Source organism: Chionomys nivalis, chromosome 7, assembly GCF_950005125.1.
Source record: "Chionomys nivalis chromosome 7, mChiNiv1.1, whole genome shotgun sequence".
Classification (NCBI taxonomy): Eukaryota; Metazoa; Chordata; class Mammalia; order Rodentia; family Cricetidae; genus Chionomys; species Chionomys nivalis.
Window position 1 is genome coordinate 63,613,212 of NC_080092.1, and position 20,548 is coordinate 63,633,759.

A 20,548-nucleotide genomic window follows, 5' to 3' on the forward strand; every position below is an offset into this window, starting at 1 on the left:
TGCAGAGGCCGGAAGAGGGTTATCAGAAACCTTGGAGCTGGAGCTCCAGGAGGCGGTAAGCAGCCCCGTGTGGGTGCTCGGACAACTCAGGTCCTCTGGAAGAGCAGCAGGAGCTGCCCTGTGGACAGTTTCTCTTCTAACAGTTTCCGACACTGACCGTTTATTTTCTTCTCTCAAACTCTAGCTCGTCTAAGGCAGGGACTATTGCCTATTGCCTATACTCTAGCTCGTCTAAGGCAGGGACTATTGCCTATTGCCTATACTCTAGCTCATCTAAGGCAGGGACTATTGCCTATTGCCTATACTCTAGCTCATCTAAGGCAGGGACTATTGCCTATTGCCTATACTCTAGCTCATCTAAGGCAGGGACTATTGCCTATTGCCTATATTCTAGCTCGTCTAAGGCAGGGACTATTTCCTATTGCCTATACTCTAGCTCATCTAAGGCAGGGACTATTGCCTATTGCCTATACTCTAGCTCATCTAAGGCAGGGACTACTGCCTATTGCCTATACTCTAGCTCATCTAAGGCAGGGACTATTGCTTATTGCCTATACTCTAGCTCGTCTAAGGCAGGGACTATTTCCTATTGCCTATACTCTAGCTCATCTAAGGCAGGGACTATTGCCTATTGCCTATACTGGATCCTAGCAGCGTTCGGCAAGCAGTAAGTGTCCAACAATGGTGGATTCTTTAATAAGGAATATTACATTTATTCCCATCACACATACCAAATTTAGGTATTGAGGACAAAAGAGATTTTTTTTTTTTTAAGTTCACAGAAAACAGAAAGGATCCAGCCTCTCAAACATCAAAATGACCTGATGACAGTGAGATCTACTAACACCAAGCACTGCTGGGAGACATGAGTGCAGCCGACAGCAGAGTAAGAAGTCAGCTGTGGACATTCTGAGCCTGAGCTCTTGGCTCAGAGATGACAGATGAATCATCTAGTGTTATTATTTAATAATACACACACACACACACACACACACACGATACTTCCTGCATTGTCTCTTTTTAACAACGGCATTTTCATAGTTCAAAGACAGCAAGCTGAAGGAATTAAGAGGCAAATCAGTCCAACGCTGGTCATTATATGGAAGAACAGAACAGGGTGCAAGCAGGGAAGGGAATGCTCCAAGCTCCATGAGTACAATTTTAGGCTTGACTGATGTGGGAGTCCCTTCTGTGTGCTGTGATTACCATTAATGAATAATGGAACTGCTTTGGACCTATAGCAGGGCAGAACTTAGGGAGGTGGGGAAACTAAGCTGCTGGGAGAAGGCAGAGTCAGGAGGAGCCATGGAGCCCTCTGGAGACAGACACTGGAACTTTGCCCGGTAAGCCACAGCCGTGTGGCGATACACAGATTACTAGAAATGGGTTAAATTAAAATATAAGTGTTAGCCAATAAGAAGCTAGAGCTAATGGGCCAAGCAGTGTTTTAAATAATATAGTTTCTGTGTGATTATTTCAGGTCTGAGCTGCTGGGTGGTCAGGAAACAAACAAGCGGCCCTCCTTACAACACTTGACTTCTTTCAAGCTTTTTAAACTTTCTAACATGGCCTCTGACACACTCATGACATAGGTCATTTTCTTCTGTAAGTATGCTGGACTAACACCTGACTCCCTGACTCCACGAGAATACGGGATGTGACAGTACTCAAGTTGTCACACAGGTAGCTTAGTAAGGGCTGCTGAATAATCAAGACGTCTTGGGTAAGCACACATCAAAACCATTTGTTCCTGTCTCTATCGATTACCTGAACCTCTAAGTTACCAAGGAAGAGAGATCAAATTATGCCTTACTGCCATGGCATAGTGATAAAGAACATGTCACAGATGCATTGTAAGTTACAATAAATGAGTTTTGTGGGTTTTATTTGTTTAAAGGTAAGGTCTCAAGCAGCCTAGGCTGTCCTTAAACTACAAAGCTAAGATGTCCTGAAACTCCTAATCTTCCGGTATCCACTAAACAAATGTAACCACCACACCCAGCGTGAAAGCCCAGGAGTTCTTTGTCGACAGGTCATGAGTAGCATTTCTCTAAAAGGGAGTTCCACAATTCTTTAAATCACATGTTGCTATGTCTGAGTGTGTACAAGACAGGGCAAACATTCCGTCCTGCTCTGCTGCCTGAGGGTTATGCTGTCCACCTCTAACAGGTCACACCCTTTCTATACTTCATATTTGTCCTCTGACACACTACAGGAAAATACAACACTCAACAAATATTAGTGGCTTCTACCTGCACTATAAAAATGCCTTTAACTACAATTTCCTCGGGGAAAGCAGAGGTTTCACCAGTTACCATGTGGCTCTCTGGGCCTGTCTGCAGGGGGCAAGGCCATGGATGATTCAGTAACTTCTGTTAAAAGCGCTCCTCAGAAGCCGGGCAGTGGTGGTGGCGCACGCCTTTAATCCCAGCACTCGGGAGGCAGAGGCAGGCGGATCTCTGTGAGTTCGAGACCAGCCTGGTCTACAGAGCTAGTTCCAGTACAGGTTCCAAAGCCACAGAGAAACCCTGTTTCGAAAAACCAAAAAAAAAAAAAAAAAAAAAAAAACTCTCCTCAGCCAGACATGTAGTGCACGCCTTTGAATCTTAGCACTCAGGAGGCAGAGAGAAGCAGATCTCTATGAGTCCAAAGCCAGCCTGATCTACATAGTATCAGGTTAGCCAGAGCTACCTAGTTAAACTCATCAAAAAATAAAAGAACAGCAACAAAAATCTCCTCATTCACACACACACACACACACACACACACACACACACACACCTTTACTAATGCCAATCCCTTTGTTCTTTCCCAGTGCTCAGTAACCATCCTCAGGGAGTTAATGGTCTACCAGAGTTGCTAGAACTCTATGGAGGTTTGTACAGAGTGTAGTGGGGGTTGGGGAGTAGGGCTAATACAAAGACGGCAGAGGCGCAGCAGGAGTTCACTAATGAGGGACTGTACCTAGATATGACAGCTGGGAGAATTTACCAGAAAGCCAGGAACAGAGGCATTTTTTAGGAAAAATATAAAGAATATGTATCATAGGAGAGAGAAACTACAAAATGATTCTATGGGCTAAGGGTAGGGGTAGATGAGGTAAAGGGACATAGTCAACCAGGAACCATGGGAAACCTTGTATTCCAGGACTCTAATGTGCCTATCTTATTTATTTGGGTGCACTTGTGGTAGTAAGCACTCTGTGGAACAGACCAGCAAGGGGTAGGTTAGGAAAACACACTGCTTCAGAAGTAGAGTCCATGGAAACGAGAAAAGGGGCTGGCAAATCTCTGACAGAATTAGCAAGATGTGCCAATTAACTGAAAAGGGGTAGGAAGAGGGTGCAAGGCAAATCTAAGGATAACTAAAGGGGCTTACTCACTAAGATGACATCCTCAGGAGAGAGCGAGTGTAGGTGTGAGTTAAGATGAGAAAGATTGAGTTTCACCGCTGTGTGACATGCGTGTCCAGGTGCGCACGTCCAGGCTGACGTAAGGACTTAAGAGCACCTGACACTGGGTCTACACTGAGCCAGAGCGGGACAGGAGACCCACGGAACGCTCCAAGGCTCCCAAGACAGCTCTCAGGAGCGCACGCAGAGGAAGGCCAACCAGAGAAGGGCAGAGGGTGCCACAGGCGGGAGAACCGGAAGAGTGTTGCTTCAAAGAAATGAACAGTGCTGTCCAATAAGACAGGAAATGGAACACAGCGAGGGACTTCAAAATTTCCAAGGCCAGCCAGGTGGCGGTGGTGCACGCCTTTAATCCCAGCAGAGGCAGAGGCAAGCGGACCTCTTTGAGTTCGAGGCCAACCTGGCCTATAGAGTGAGTTCCAAAACTACAAAGAAACCCTGTCTCGGGGAAGAAAAAAAAAGACCAAGGGCCTTTGTTTTAACAAAGTGTGAGTGTATTCTGCCTGAGCAGTTTAGGAGGAAAGCAGCTGACTGGTGACCACAGGAAGAGAATAAAAACTCAACACTGACTGGAAGAGAAAGAGAAGGCAGCAGCTGAAGAGGACCTAGGATCACTAGGGTAAGTACGACACACAGACTGCAGAGGAAGGGAAGCCATCCGTTGGGGGAACAAGGGCTAGGAGGACAACTCACTCCTGGGCAGGGGAAACTCATCTCTTTCACCACCATGGAATGGAGATGAAGGCAGATGGAAACAAGAGAGGCCAGTAGCGTTAACAACAGAAAAGTGAAGGAATAAAATAAAAAGCGCCGGACAGAGTTGGTTATTAAAATGTTTTCTAGGGATTCATCAAGGTAGAGTATTTAGCATGCTTAGGCTCATCCTCATCATGACAAAGAGGATTCTGGGAAAAAAACAAACAAACAGGTACGGGCTGTCATGTAAGCAGACCTAGATTTAAGGTACATCTAGTAGGTAAACAAAGGATGTGTGCTGGATTCCAGTAGAATATTACTTTAGCTATGTAAAGATGCATTACATCTGTTTATGCTGCAGAATATTACTTTAACTAGGCAAAGATGTGTTACATTTGTTTAATTATGTAAAGATGTGTTGCTGTTTTACCTTGCCTGCCTAAGGTACCTGACTGATTTAAAAAAAAGCTGGATGGCGAATAGCTAGGCAGGAGAGAGATGGGCAGGGCTGGCAGGCAGAGAGAATAAGGAGGAAGAATCTAGGCTTGAGAGAATGAAAGAGGAAAGAACAAGGGGAAAAAGGAGACGTAGAGGCTAGCCAGCAAAGAGCAAGCCAGGCACAGAAGGAGCAGGCAAAGTAGGACATAAAGAATGAAAGAAAAGTTCCAAGGCAAAATCTAGATGAAGAGAAACAGGTAAATTAAGTTATAAGAGCTAGTGGGACAAACATAAAATAAAGCCAAGCATTCATAATTAATAGTCTCCATGTCTTTGTTTGGGAGCTGGTTGGAGGCCCAAAAGAAAGCCTGCTACAGTACTCCCCCAGTTTAGTGAGCACTCAGGAAGCAGTCACTATGCTGACGCACTGGGACTGCAGAAGCAAGGCCCTCATCCAGAAGAGCTTAGGGCCCAGGAGGACACCATGGCTACCCACAGCCACTGGGATACAAGACCAGGCCCACTGCTCAGCACTGCCTCATTCTTCTGAGCATCTTGGAAGAACAGCCTACTCAAGCCTTGGCTGCTCTGAGAAGACCTGACTCTTGTCACGTCATGGCCCCACCAGCCGGTGCTCATCTGGCTATGTAAACTCAGGGAAGGTGAACTATGGAACGGAGGCAGCACGTGACAAGAACAACGGTGTCAGACCCCTTAAGCCTGGCAGTCAGTGGACCAGGTCCAAGCAGTCAGTGGACCAGGCGCTTGTTCACCAAGATATTTAAATATCAGAAAAGAAACGTCTGCTACTGTGGTCAGTTAAAAGTACTCTCCTATCAAGCTGCCAAGCTCTAACAACTATGTTCCCAGTCCCCAGGGCAAGAGGTTATCATGCTGACAACGCCACTGCGCAAACAAAACGCTCTTCTCTCGGGATGGCTCTTCTGGTCTCTCAGCCCTAAACAGACACACAGGCATCGGATGACGTTGCTAAATGACAAACCGGGAAACCAGCTATGAGACGGGGTAAAGAGGACACTTTGGGAAGCTAGTCTCTGTCCTGCAAACCCCTTCCTAGATCTTAAAAAGAAGACAAGGCAAAAACTCCTCAGTTCCCTCACCCATTCTGAGAAGATGAATTCTGGGGTTTAATCCTCACCAACTGCACTTTTGCTGTGCTTGACTGAAGCCATTCCACCATGTATGAAGGACAGAAAGGTGGAGCGTGAACAAGAAACTGTACTGTCCCCCAAAGAACCCTTCAGGACAGGCAGGTGTGGCAAATGAGCCTGTAGCTTTTGCAACTTCATGGAATACGCTGGTACTTCTGATGCTGAACAGGAAAATTGTGGTGTTAATGATAAGGTAAAATAAATTGCCTATTCCAGGTGGGTTTGGTACAGTCCTAGAGGCAAGAGAGAAGATAATACAGTTTCTCAAAAAAAAAAAAAAAAAATCTAGATTCCTAAATAATTTAAAAACATTCCTCCACTTTGTACAGCTGCCCAAGGCAAATAATTTAAAGTGGATCACTGGCTGTTGTGGGCTTGGCTTCAAAAGGAGTAGGGACAGTAGGACAGATTTACAATGAGATTCAAAAACCACCTCACTAGCCACCTCATTACTAAAGCAGTAATGCCCCCAAATTTGCATGCGATCTGTCCTGATTAATTAACCCTCTGTGTAGCAGAGTGGCTCTGCAACAAGAGCTCCACAGAAGCAAAGGGCTGCATCCAGAACTAACACATTCACAGTGAACCCACTGAATACAACCTTACAGATCCCTTAAAAACACCCGGCTGAAGTGCCCTCAAGCCTCAGAAGTGCCTTGTGACACAACAAATTATCAAACGGCTGAATCATCTCATTTATCCAGGGTGGCACACCTATGGCCACTAATGTATTCCTGGAATGGTTGACGGCATCCATGCTCTAAGTGCATAAAGCAAAGCATCTGGTGTTATGGATCGTTAATACAGAATGGGCTGAGCTTCATCTTGTATATTATCCTTAAAAAGCAAAAGTACAATTGCAAAGGCTCTGGGGGGAAATGCTGTGGAAGGCCTATCAATATGGCTTAGTCAAGGTTCTCTGAAGTAACTGATAAGTAATTATGTATGTGAGAGGGACAGAACAGTCACAGACTAAACAAATGCTGCTTTTTCTGTCAGACCCCGAGCTACAAGCTTCACCCAGCATCCCTAGCTCATGCAATTCTAACAAGGAGTGTGAACTGGTCACTTTTCAGGTAAGAAAACCAAGAGAAATAAGTTGCTGAAAGACAGAGAAAGTGGGTAGCAAAGCCAAGGCTCTATACAGAAGTCAGTCTACCCTGCAGTTACCCCACTCTGGGTGCTGACTCTATTAGAACTTTTTTTTGTTTATGTACAAGCATGCTCCAAGATCCCCTGGGTTTTACAAACTTTTCCTTATTACAAGACAAATACAAATTACAGGCCAAGTACCCAGAGGCACAGCTAAAACGGAAGAGATTCTAACAAGTCTAGGTATGGCTGGAGAGCAACTAGGTAGGATTCTAACATTGCCGGGAGAAAGAAAACCCACATGGTACCAAGTGTGCATCAGTAATGACAGGGGAGAGACAATGTATATGTACATGTGAGAGATGTGTGTGTGATATACACAAAAACACACATTTAATTCCGTGACTTTGCAATTCTGTTTCCAGGTATAATATACTCACCAAAAGAAATGTATTCATCATTAAAATTACTTTATTTACATCTTGTACTTTGGAAATTGGTAATTCTAGAAATGTAGATACTTTGACTTACATATTTGTTTAAAATTTTTCTCCTATGCAATAAATGATAAAACAAAACAAAACAAAACAAAAAAAAAAGAAATGTATTCATCAAAAGAAAGCATACAAGAATATCCTTGGAGGCACTATTGGGGCCCCAAGCTAGACACAGCCCAAATGCATGCCAAGAGCAAAATGGAGAAATAAACTATTTTTAGGCAACTCTGAGATATAGATACAGCAATACAGACAAATCTTATGTAGACCTAATGCTGACTAAAAGAAACAGGGAAAAATGTATATAACTAAATGATCACATTTAAAAGGAGCCAAGTCATTCTAGTGTGGAAATTAGGATAGTGCATCCTGGCATGATGGCATATCCCAAAGCTCCACCTACTTGGGAGACTGAGGCAGTTAATTCACTTGAGCCTATGAATTTAAGGCCTGTCTAGGCAACACAGAAAGACATAACCAATCAATCAGGAAAAAAAAAATCAAGAATAGTGGCTGTGATTGGGAAGGATAGGTGGAAGGAGGCACAGAAACTTCTGCTAATATTGTTTCTTTTTAAATTTCTTACTTATGTTAGTGTATTTGCCTATTTGTTTGTATGTGTACACGAGTGCAATGCCTACAGAGGCCAGAAGAAGGCATCAGATTCCTTAGAACAGGAATTACAGGCAGTTAAGAGCAGCCAGACATAGGTGCTAGGAATGGAACCATGGTTTCCTTTAAGAGCAGCAAGAGCTCTTAACCACTGAACCATCTCCTCAACCTCCAAGTTTCCTAAGAGATTACACAGATATGACTTGTAGAATTAATTAGCTAGCCTTGAACTTGTAGCAATCTTCCTGTCTCTACCCGGCTAAACGTTGGGATTAAGGCCACGTGCCACATGTGCCAGTTTTACTCGGGATTTGTTTGGTTTTGATATAACTTAACTCATAGAGATTGGCTTGTCTCTGCCTCGCGAGTGCTAGGATTAAAAGCATGTGCCACCATATCACCTTAACGGGATATTTTAAGCACCTAGTAAAATACATACAATTTGTAATAACCAGAAAGAAACCATTTTGACTCCTACCCCATGTAAAGCTCATTTTCTCTGCCTCTCGATGTTTGGGTACAGTTCCTTAACCTCTATGTACTCGTCAAGCTTCTCCCAAGTCCTCACCCGGTGCTCCACATAAGCTCTCCTAAGTCACCGAAGCATCTTCTCAACCTCACAGCATTCCTGGACACAGGGGCCCTCCCCGAGCCTCCAGAGCACCGCGCTGGTTTTCAGGCCAGGCACACTCCAGCACACAGAGAAGTGAAGATTCTCATTAGCACCTCCCTCCCCTGGCAGCAGTCTGCTTCTCATCCCTTCCTGCCCTCTCCCTCCTTCCGGTTTCCACTGTCTTCTGCCTGGACAGTTCCCCCAGGTCTCAAGTCTGACCCTGTCTCTGGAATCCTCCCCATTTAAACACACTGCCCCATGTGCCCTGCTTTCCTTCACAGCTTTCATAATGTGACTCTAGACACCCAAATTGTAGGATGAATAAACTGTGGTCAAATTCTACTAATTTTATCAGCAAAGCTGACATGGCAAGTTCTCAATTCTCCTTAGGACCAAAAAGCTCATTCTCAGTATTTACAGGGACAACGTGACTGAGAAAGAAAAATCCTGTGGGAACAAACTTAAGCTTGTGTGTGTTGTCTGAACTTATTATACGGTGGATGTATACGCACATGGGTACCAATGTGTATAAAGGCAAGAGGTCAACATCGTGTGCCATCCTTGATTACTCTCCACCTTACTTTTTAGACAAGTTCTCTCACTGACCTGGAGCTCATCAATCTGATGGCCGGCAAGTGAGCTCTAGAGCTCCACCTGTGTCCGCTTCTCCAGTGCTGGGATTACAGATGCACACAACTGCACTTGGCCTTTACATGAATGCTGAGGATCTAAGTGCCGGTCCTTGAGATCTCAAGTAAGCACTATGCCAACTGAGCTGTCTCCTGAGCCTCTACTTAATTTTTAAGTCTCTACACTTCCCAGAGGTAGGTAACTGTAGGGATGAAAAGTGACATCATGAAATACCTATTCAACGGTGAAACATTCGATGGGCAGCACATTACAGACATTATTAAGCTGGGATACAACTCTAAAACGGCAATGACCCACGCATTTCAGTGGCTCCACTTTTCTTCCCAGTCACCCGATGTCCTGTGTGGGGCAGTGCTGGCACACAGCCGGTTGATAACATTGCCCACATGATAAAGAATCCCCATTTCTTAAGAACTCACCTGAAATTTAAAATCATCTCTCAACTTGGGAGACAGTGGCTTGCTTTTAAAAATAAGTTGGTCAGGCAAGAAACCTGAACTCCCTGAAGCTGTTAAAATCTCAGGGCTGCAACTGGAACTCTCCTGCAAACCTGCTGGGGGCATCGAACCCTGATGTAGGAAGATCTAAGATTCTGGTGACACAAGGAACAGCAACTAAGTGACTGTTGCAGTCGTAAGCAAGAAACCTGCAGACTGAACCATACTACCAGCTGGCCTCACGTGCCGGTGTGCAGCAATGGAGCATGTTCTCTCTGATTCTGAGATCATTTCTGAGATATTTATTTCACAATAAAGAACTCAGAACCCCTAAGTCACAGAGGAAACAAGAATATGGTGGAACTTTAGAACCCAATGCTCAATAAAAACCCTGCTGAAGTGACGCATGGGCCAGACATAAACAAGAAAGATTTCACAAGGTGGGGACTCATTTCCCATCCCTTTAAATCCCTGAGAGACATACCACCCTCCAAGGCAGTCTTTTGGGTGTGGGTAATGGATAACAGATTCACTAGCTGAGAATTTTATCTGAGGGATTAAAATTAGAGAAGACAAAACAGTTTTTTAGGGGAAAGAGGGTTGCTCCCAAATATGCTATATTTAAAATTGATTTTGGCATCAATCAAACTGTCCTTAAATCCTGACTGTCATAGTGAGTGAGTGCGCTTGAATGTGGTCTCTGGGCTCCAGACTACAAGGAATAAATATTTCTATACTCACAGGCTGACCAGAGAGGTGGCGATCTGCATGGAGAAATCTTACTCGTACTGTTCCCCACTTTCCATGAGGAGCAGAGGGCAGTCAGCTGTGGTAGCCCAAGCCTACAATCCCAGCATTTGCAGGGTGTAAGGTAGGCAGGAGGACAAGCAGAGTTCAAGACCTGAGTTACATGAGACCCTTCTCTCTTTCTCTCACACACCTTCCCACACACCCTTACCCCCAAACACATGACAGCAGAGGGCAGCGCTAGGCATTCACAGTATCGGGCAAGGTGTTGGTAAGGACTAAATGTCTGCCTCTCTCCACACTAGCTTCCAGCACCTCTATGCATACACATGCCGATGTTGTTAGGACAGTTAAGCTTAGCAGTTCCTTTCCACTCCCACGCTAGATACTTCATTACAAAGGACTGGAGCCTTGGCAGTGAGCTATCGCCTGGATGCTGCTTTGAGGGCCAAAGGGAAAACTGGTAGAATCATTCAGACTCAAAGACCCTGGGTGATTCAGGGGGAAATACGTACATACATACACACATACATACTTTAAATATATACATACATATATATTAAATACATACATATATACATACATACACATACATACATACATACATACATACACTCACATACATACATACATACACACATACATACATTAAAGAACAAAGTAAAGCCAGGAGGTAGTGAGTGGCACAAGCCTTCAATCCAAGCACCTGGGAAAGAGTCAGACAGATCTGAGTTCAAGGTCAGCCTGATCAACAGAGTGAGTTCCAGGACAACCAAGGTTGCCTTGAAACAAAATAAAACAACAAAAAACAACAAAGTAAGAACATTCCAAAACTTCTAATGTGAGCTGAGTTGTGCCTGCAGCTAATGTCTCATTGATAAATTAATCTTACATAAACCCAAGTTAAAAAGAATGAGGAGAGTAGGTCACACACTGACTGGGTGAGAGACCAAGTGATTTGACTAACTTAGCATCCTCCAGAAAGAGGTGCTGCCTGGACTGTCACCACTCAAGGCTTTTACTGTGAGAGAAGATAGTGGGAAGCACCTGCAGTGGCTGCAGGAAAGAAGTATTTCATTGTAACTTCTCATTCCTTCTAAAGATACCAAAAAAAACGCCTACCTACAAAGCCTACTTTTCAACATTCGAGTATGTCAAAGAACAGAAAACCATTCCTGAGGATGCAGAATTTTAACTTACACATCTAGGAAGTCATTTGCCCTTCCTACTCTTTAGTTTGGCAGACTTCTAAAGATAAAGCCTTGGGGCTGGAGAGATGGCTCAGAGGTTAAGAGCACTCACTGACTGCTCTTCCAGAGGTCCTGAGTTCGGTTCCCAGCAACCATATGGTGGCTCACAGCCATCTATAGTGAGATCTGGTGCCCTCTTCTGGCAAGCATACTTGGAAGGAATGTTGTATACATAATAAATAAATAAATCTTAAAAAAAAAAAAAAAAGATAAAGCCTTTAACACCCAAGATGCCTCTGAGTTCCTCGTTGCTCTTCCCACGCCCCTTTGTCCCAGCTGACGAGGCTGCGGGCTGCTGGTGTGCAGTACCAGGGCCGGAACCTCACACTCTCAGCAAGTGCTCTACTGCCGAGCTACACTCTCGGCCCAAGGAACGGTTTGATTTGCCTCAAAACTGCGATTAATGCTCTGCGCCTACCTACTAATGAGGACTTCCATCAGTTCTACTGAGTAGCAATGGAAGTAACTCCTGGCACTCAGGGCCTCACTCTCCTCTTCTTAGCCTGAGCTGCCCTATTTCTCTTTGCCAGATTTATTTTGGTGTAAGCATCATCCTCTAGTGTCCTCAGCATGAAACACTATCCCTCCCTCTCAGAGACCCTGTCTGTGCTCTCCTGACATCTCACAAAGCTCCCTATAGCTCTAATTCACTCATCAGAGAATCTGTCAGTACCACTCCCTGCCAAGCCCACTGGAGACCCAAGAGGGGCAGGGGAGGGGCAGCATCTGGAGATGATTACATCCCAGAGGGCGAGTGGCCCAGCAGCATGGTGTTAAACCCACTCGCCAATCATTTGCATAATCTTGCCCAAAGGATTTTTCTCCTTTAGGTATGAAATGGAAGGTAAGACATGAAGTCACAGCGGGTCTTCTCACAGCTTTGTCCTCAGTGAGACTGGTGTGTGGTACATACCATCGAATCATTCACTCTCACTAATAACAGAACCTTTATTTATTTAAAAAAAAAAAAAGTCAGAATTTTATGTTCTGCAACCATGATTCTGAAATGAGCAGCAAATTAAGGGACCTACGTCCAGGTAGTAGCAGCAGTGCCTCTTGGGGACAACTGGAGCCACTAACACTCTTCCAAGGTAAGTGACCACTAAGCTCAGGTCACTAAGAAAAGAAAAGCAGCAGCGGACTGCCCTAAAAGTAACAGAATGATATTAGTGCTGGAGCATGTCCCACAGCAGGAAACTAGAAAGGGGGAGCTGGAGGAAGACAGGGCCCTCACTCCCATTCCTTCCCTGCATGAAAAGGCTCAGAGGCATCTAAGCTCCTTGCTATAGGGCTGTAATGGGAACTGCAAATAATGCAAAGAAACACAAAAACAAAATGCACAGAAGTAAAATAACAGCAGAAAAGCCCTAGAAATAAGAGGCGCACACCTCTAGTCAATATACCCAGGTCTGGGCAGCGCTTCGCCTGTCCCAACCCAACACAGCCCACAGAGAAGCAACAGTAAAGAAGGAGCAATAGGACACTAGAGCGTCCTGGAACACAGAGGGTTAAACAGACACTGACAGTGAAGATAGCAGGGAGACACTTCCCACTAGCAGCAACCGGGCGCTCTTCCTGAAGTGGGAACCATTGTAAACAACCGAAAAACATACATAATAATCACAAGTTATAAATGTTCTCAGGAACTCCCTGGTTTCAACTAGTCTATGACAAATATCTGCAGAGGGATCTCAGCATCTGCTCCGAAGTTCAAGGAAAAGTAATTCCTACCGATGGAGTGGTGCCAAAATATCACCCCCGGGGTCGGACCAATTAAATGGTTGCTTCTTAGTGTGGCGTTCAGGAGAGATGACAGATTGAACACTGCAGCGAAAACCCACACGTTCATTTCAGCCCAGGCACTCTGCCCCAAAGGGGGAGTCAATCAGAAAAGGAAGCAGTTAGGAGTGAAGTCTTCTAACGAGGCTGAACAGAATCATCGGACCCGCGGTTTAATTACTGCAGGATCCGTCTTCTGCCAAAACTGATGACACAGCTCATGAGGACTGAAGAGACTCAGCTCCCTCTAGTCCTCCTGTGCAGGAGACAGGACTCACCAGACAAACTTGTGAGGACTTTCTGCCTCAAGAAGCTGTGTTCACAAAACACTATTATGCTGGCAGATTACAGGTGAGCCAGGATTAAAATAAAGAAGCCAGGGGCCAGTGGAGAGAGCTCCTGGTGCCCCAGGAAAAAACAATGTGCTGGTTCTGATTAGCATCAAATGACGCAATTTACTTTTCTTCCAAAGAAGCCAGCACAAAATGTGGCCAGGTGTAATAGACAGCACCCTAAACCCTGCTTTGACTCAACTGCTTTAAAATTAATTTCCTCCAAACAGAAACCTGCTACATTAAAAGAATCACTGAAAGGGTTAAAACATGCACATCAAGGATTTACCTGAGAGCTTAATATATAATGTGCATGCAGGGAAGAGTGGCTATAATAGATTTTTTTAAACTCTGATTACATTATAATGAATTTTTATTACATTTGGGATGGGCATGTGCAATCAGAGGTTAAATTCCAGGTATCAGTTCTCTCCTACCACGTGGATTCTGGGGACCAAATTCAGGTCACCAGGCTTGGCAGCAAGCACCTCTACCCACTAAGGCTGCGTGCTGGCCCTCCACTTAATTTGGACAGCAGCCTCTCTTGTTATTGCTGTAGCTTTGCTGCACAGGTGCCACAGACGCCAGCCGAGCCTCTGGTGCCGTCCTCCCGTCACACGGTAGGAATGCTGGGGCTGGGGTGACAGGCTTCTCAAGATACGTTCCAGGGATCTGAGCCATCTTGCTGGTCTAAACAAATTGCCTTTAAAACTTTTTGTTTCCCCACTGGAATCTATGTCACCCAGGCTGGTCTCAAACTCATGGACTCAAGCAACCCTCCCACTTCACAAGGTGCAAGCCAGCATAACTGACTTTTCAAGGTTTTTAGAAGACAAAGACCCTTTTTCTTTGCTTTATCTCCTTCAGACTGGACAAAACCTTTACTCCAGTTCAGTCTAGTTCCTAGCAAAAGGCAGGATGATCTGTGGCCTTGCCTATTGCTTCTAAGTGAGTGTGGAACCACTTGAAGAACTTCCTGGAGCCACTTACAAGGGGCCTGCCCTTCCTTGCAGGCCAGATTGTGACATTCCTTCCCTTTTCTACCCCACTGCAGTAAGTTTCCATTTGTCTTCCTCTGTCGCAGTCCAGCCAACTCACAATGTGGTGCTTCCTTGCCGGACTCGGGGTAGAACGAACGTCCTCACCTCCAGCCTGACCTAGAGCTGCACCAACACCAGCAGCAGCACCACACTGCACCTCGCACAAGTCAGTGACAGATGGAGGAGGAACTCACACCAAGCACCACCTTCTTCCTCCCAGGCTTTTAGCCTGCTGTGATGTTTGGTCTCATCTGAAAATTATGCTGACTTTCTACAGCATTTTCTGCTCCTGCTGGATGTAATGAACCCAGCATCCATCCAAGAAGCAGAAGAAAATGGAGGTGTCTAGCTGTAGTCTGCCAGCACCACAACAAAAATCACCATTGTAATTTCACCAGGCTCCCCTACCAAACACACCTGGGTTTAATTTGGCCCTCGGACATTACTTCGCCTCTATTCCACAACAAATTATAAAATGGCCCCTATTCAATATCCCTTGATAACATGAAGACCCCAGTCCTGATTTAGGAAGTAGAGTCCTCATTAACTTAACTTGCAAGGCCATCAGCCCAGCCCCCATTTTTAAGAAAGTTTTATTTTCTTCTTACCGATTTGCCCCTTGAGTTACAAAGCGGAAGGACACAGAGACTGCAATGTAACTAAAGCCTTTACCTGGAAGCCTAGGCACCCCTGAGCATGCTCAGTTCAATGTACTGAACCAAGTTTACTCCCAGCACCTGACTAGGCTCAGTGACCTTGGCTGGTTCTTGAAACAAAGAAAACGTCAGCTCTGAAAGTGTTAATGAAGCTTGCTCTGAGAGGTGCCTGCCTGAGTAGCCAACAATCTCGGTGACTTAGGACAATAAAAATGTGTTTCTTATAGTCAAAAGGTAATTTAAAAGAAGACCTTTACCTGCACCTAATTATAGCTTGAGGCAGCAGAATGGATCAGTTTTGAAATAACTCAAGCAGTTTTAATAATCCACAAATATTCCAAGGTGACTCACTGCAGGTGGGTATCCCATAGCCAATCTGGTCCCCTAATCAAGGCAATAAAGCAGATTTCACAGTAGGAAGCAATGAGATATGGGGGTAGGGCTTGGAAAATAGGGGCTGTTGTGACTGTTTACCAGCTGGATGACCTCAGGGCAAATTACTTATTTGATGGCTTCTCCAGAGACTTGCCAAAGGGGGAAACAAGTGAGCAGCCACTATTAGATCCCGACTCCTCCAAAGATAAAAAGCTTCAGCAAAGGCCCAGAGTACTTTGTAAACTACCTGGGTCAGAACACACTGGGAAAGAAGGTACTAGGAATCCTGGAGACTCACAAAAGGAACCTGCTACTCAAAAATCTGGTGAATTGTGAGCTAAAATTTTTTTGTTATTTTTTAAAAAAAGAAGCGAGCGCCGGGCGGTGGTGGCGCACGCCTTTAATCCCAGCACTTGGGAGGCAGAGGCAGGCGGATCTCTGTGAGTTCGAGACCAGCCTGGTCTACAGAGCTAGTTCCAGGACAGGCTCCAAAGCCACAGAGAAACCCTGTTTCGAAAAACCAAAAAAAAAAAAAAAGAAGCGAGCATAGACTGAATCCCACACCTACCAAAAATGGACCAGCAGCCGTCACTCCAGTGTTACTTCACTTCATAAACCATATGGATGCAGTATGGTGTAAACCAGGGGAAACACCAGGCCACAGACTCCAAAGACAGATCTGGGCCCCAGAAGAAAGACTGCTGTGTTCAGAAGCCCGAGCTGTGTTGTGGTTGAATGTGCAATGTCCCCATAGGCTCCTGTGTTGGAGCACTTGGTCCCCAGGTGATGGCTGTTTTGGCAGGCCGTGAAATGTAAGGGAGATGGAGCCTTACAAGGGCAAGTCAGCACTATGGATGCGCCCACGTGTCTACTCCTGGCTCTCCTAGGACTACAGATGCACTGTGACTAGGCATGTCCTTGTACCACACATTTCCTGCCATGGCAGACTAGCTCCATAAGCTGTAAACTAAGAAAAACAAAAACAAACCCTCACACACCTTTTCCTCCCCTAAGCTCCTGCTAGTCAGCCGGGACCACAGCACCGAGAAGGCACTCCGGTGTGCAGTAATGGTTACCAGCTCCTTTCCACACAGGAGCTGGTCTCTCCAGGAAAGCTTCAACACTAAGTCTTAGCCTGGACACTTCTCCTCAGCCTCCAGATATTGGAATAATTACGGGTGTGCACCACACCTGGTTAAGTTTTGACTTTTTCCCCAGAGCAAGCACTCAAGCTGCAGTGAAGACAAGCGCATTCTGGTTTGAACCTGACTTCCTGCTTGGGATTGTCTGACTGCTTTGCGCTGCAGCTCTCCAGTTCAACACTAGACCTTTGACAAACAGGTAACCTTTCATGGCTTCTGACAACCAGCTCACTGGACAGGAAAATCCATTACTATTTAAAGTCAAAGATTTGCCTAGCAAGCACTCATAAGTCACAAACCTCTATGACATTTTCTGGATTTCCCATGCTTCATACTGACATCTGACCTGCAATAAGCAATAAAAACACCACAAATAGTGCTGAGATAAGGAAATGAAATCTAAAACAAAACTAGGAATATTAAGGTTGAAAAAAAGAGCCACCAAAGTTAGAAGTGTTTTCATGATTAAACCTTGGCCCCCTTTCAAATGTAGAAGAAACAGGTTTCTGTCAGCGGGTCCACAGTGCCCTGAGCCCAGCCTGCCACCAACCTAGCAGCTGTTGAGCACTCCAGTGGCCTCAGCCATCTGAGAGGCCTGCGGCCATCACACTAGGTCTGATTCCACGGCTTTCCACAGACCACCCAGTAAACGCTGGGCACAACAGCCTGGCTTTTATGGACAAGTCATTTAGTTTCCTTTGGTCTGTCTCCTCATCAGGAAAATAGGAGGGTGGAACTCCACTAATTCCTAATGATCCTTCCAGCTGTAGATTTAAAATTAGCAGTTGGTGGAAGTGCCTGTGGCTTCCTGGATGATTTCTTTGGTTTAAAAAGATGTCTCTAACATACCACATCCCATAGTGGGAATACTACATGCCTCAATCTAGTACCCAAAGAATTTATCCTCTCTTCCCTTTCAATGTGGGATAGAAAATTTCCCACTTGGAAGAAAACTAATGATAAACCTTAAAGACCATTCTTCATATACAGTCTTTTTATTATGAGCTTAATGTAATCACACTTTGGTCCCACACTAGTCACATGTCTTGTGGAAAGAGAAGCACAAGAGGGTGGGGGGATGGGCCCAGCAGGAGGCACACCCACACCAAGTGACTGTTAATGGGGAAAATCTGGGTGAGAGAATGGAGCCGGTGAGTATGCGAGTGAGCGCCAAGAGCAGATCACGACAATCATCTCAGAAAGAGAGGAGGTGGGACAAATGGCAGCCAGAAGCTCCACGTGCTCGTCTGACAGACAGACAGACAGACAGACAGACAGACAGACAGACAGACAGACAGAATGCCTTACTGTGTGCAAGGAACAGAAGTGGACACCAGGGGAAATGCAGAAGTCAGCACATAGATCCGCTCACAGAACACAGTGAGGTAAACACAAGTTCACAGCCGCTACAAGAAAAGGCAGAAAAGTGAACTGTGACATAAAGGTGACGCAAAAGAGACTCCTGTGGAGGAGTCAGAGGAGGATGGGACGCTCCCAGCACACCAGACAAAGGAGGCTTCCTGGGAAACAAAGGTGCCTGAGAAAGAAATCAAAGACGCGTTAAGTACAAGTACCTGGGTTTGATTTGAGACACAGGCAGGCAGGAGGAAAAGGCAATCTAATTATAACCTTAGCAATCCTAGAGTCATGACTAAATTGGACAGCTGGACTGGAGTCAGAGTGAGAATTCAGAAATCGGCCTTAGAATCTGAATTTAAATGTCATGGAAGAAGAGGATTCTGACAAGCTAGAAGCCTGAAGAAACTCAAAACCCTGGCCCATAAAATTAACATAAAATCTGTGTGAATAGTATGTAAAAAGGCTTGAATGGTGATATGGTACTAATATATTAAACAAGGAATGTGATGCTCTTGGGCCAGACATCCCAAAGCAGTGAGCAGCAGAGCCATGGCTGAGATCAAGGAAGACATGCTAAAACAGCAGGACAATCCAAAGGTGGAGCTGTCCCAGGTTCTTGCTCAGGCAACAGGCAGTACTGCACCAAGCTCTCCAAATCCATGAGTGTCCTCACTGCCATTAACCAGATCCAAAGGAAAAACCTCAGGAAATTCTACAAGAGCAAGATACAAGCCTCTGGACCTGCTACCCGAGCAGACTAGAGCCATGTGCAGTCGGCTCACCAAACACAAAGAGAAGCTGAGACCAAGAAACAGCAGAGGAAGGAAAGGCATCGTCTCCTGTGCAGGTGTGTGGTCACGGCCTGAGGTGGTCACAGCAATAAAGCACCGGACTGGCTGGAAAAACAACAAACAAAACAAAGATGTGACTACGTCAAAGAGCGGTCAAGAGAAACCTGGAAAGATCTAAGAAAAATGTTCTCAGTGTGGACGCTATTATAACCCGCTCATCTGCCTCTGGCTCCCAAGCCGCAGAGCAAACACTTCTTCACTGATCCCTTCTCTGCACTGTGACAGTCTTCCTATCTGACTGAATTTGGAGTCACTCAGGAAACGCGACTCTCGGTTTGTCTTTCAGGGTATTCTGGAGAGGGAAGACCCACTCTGAATGTGGGCAGCACAACTCCATGATCTGGGGTCTAAATAGAGGGGTGGGGGCACAGAACATAGGGAATACCAACATCTTCGGCTGTCTGCTCCCTGGTCTTAGCAGACAGTAGGTGCCCACAACATGCTCCAGCCACCATGTTACTCTGCCATGCCATTCCTGCCACGACAGACTGAGAAAAGTACTTAATGCAGCCACGTTCTATCGCTAGAGTAGTCACAGTGGACATTTATTTAAAAGAAAATATATAAACTCCACTCTTATCGCTTTCAATGGTTTCCCGTCATGCTTTTGAATAAAGCACAGGGCAAGGCCCCGTGTGACTGGTTCTGCCGCCTTCCCTCTCACTTTATACCTCTCTCTCATTCTCCTCACTCTAACCTATCACTCCATTTGCAATTTCTCAAAAAAATAAAGTATTCATTGACCCCAGGCACTTGTCCCTTTCCTGGCTGGAATATTCTCACCGACACAGTTCAAAAGGATGTTCTATGAGTCTTTCCTTTACCTTCCCTATAGCACGGTTGTCTGGCATGCAGCAGGGGCCCACTGTAACTGGCTCCAAGCATACACTCCATGGTGTTCTTTCTGACATCAGTCTCGCCCTCAGTTTCAATACTGCATTTCTGAAAGCCTGCTAGATATCCACGTGGCATACTAAGTACAATGAAAGTAAAAATCAAACCTTTCAATGCTTCCAAACCAGTTCATCCACCTTCTGAAAGCAATGTGATCTACACTGGAGACTTCAGAACAATTAATTTCTCATTCCAAAATCCTAATCACCTTTGAAACTGAATCCAAATATCACTTCATTCCTGAATGCATTCAATCAACCACTTGCCCATTTAACAAAATCTGAGAGCCTCTTACACAGGGAGAAGCACAGGGTGGTAGGTAGAGGAAAAGGAATAAGACAGTCAAATCATTTCACAAATATTTAATTAGAGACTAAAACACACTATGTTGCACTTGACAGTAGGAGAAAGAAAAACCGAGTAAAGCAGAGAAAGACGCTCTGACGATGTGCTGCCCGAATGAGATACGACTTGAGAGGAGGAAGTCGTGGATGGAGGAGTAC

At 45.2% G+C, this 20,548-nt stretch overlaps 1 protein-coding gene across 2 annotated transcripts in view; it reads right to left on the minus strand.

Moving 5' to 3' along the window:
- Positions 1 to 20,548, minus strand: part of Rffl (ring finger and FYVE like domain containing E3 ubiquitin protein ligase) — a 65,187-nt gene that overhangs the window by 16,337 nt on the left and 28,302 nt on the right. The gene's annotated exons all lie outside the window — the stretch shown is intronic.